The following is a 715-nucleotide window of genomic DNA, read 5'->3' on the forward strand; positions in this document are numbered from 1 at the left end:
CTATATCTAAAAACTAAATCTATCTTTTATTCTAATTTACTCGACTAACCTCCATTCATCTATTTGCGTTATACATAAAACCTTTTCTCTCTTACCTATTATCTTCTTAATTTATCATTTCAAACAATCAACTCACTCATAATCCTACACCTCGCTCGATCAATCAACTTATCTAAACATACCTTTTACTCATTCTATTCCTTGCAACTTTTCTATTCTCTTTTAAATCCGTAACAAAAATCTATATTCATACCTATATCTACAAAATGTATATAAATATTTGATTTTCTTTATTTCTTAATCTATGATTTAATATGTATCCACCCCCCTGTTTTTATTTATATTTTATTGATATACATTTTCTGTGATTCTATTATACTATTTTATGTTATTCTTTATATTTTCTTTGTATATTCTAAGATTTTGTTAATTTTTTTCTATTTAGTCATGTAAGAATACCATGAGTCAATTTAAGTAACAGTTGTGAATGAAAAAATCAATATATTTTAATCTTCTATAGTTTTGTTTAATCTATTCATAGCTTTAAATAATTGTATAATTGTATATTTTCATCTTATAAACATGAACATCCAATCGATTTTTATGTACTCGATTTTAATATGAACCAAAAAATATTAATAAACGATCAATATAAATAATCTTCTATTATATCCTCATGATATTCTTAAAATTTTTGAAAAATTTCGTCTTTATA

This window comes from Cyphomyrmex costatus, unplaced genomic scaffold, assembly GCF_001594065.2.
Source record: "Cyphomyrmex costatus isolate MS0001 unplaced genomic scaffold, Ccosl1.0 scaffold43, whole genome shotgun sequence".
Classification (NCBI taxonomy): domain Eukaryota; kingdom Metazoa; phylum Arthropoda; class Insecta; order Hymenoptera; family Formicidae; genus Cyphomyrmex; species Cyphomyrmex costatus.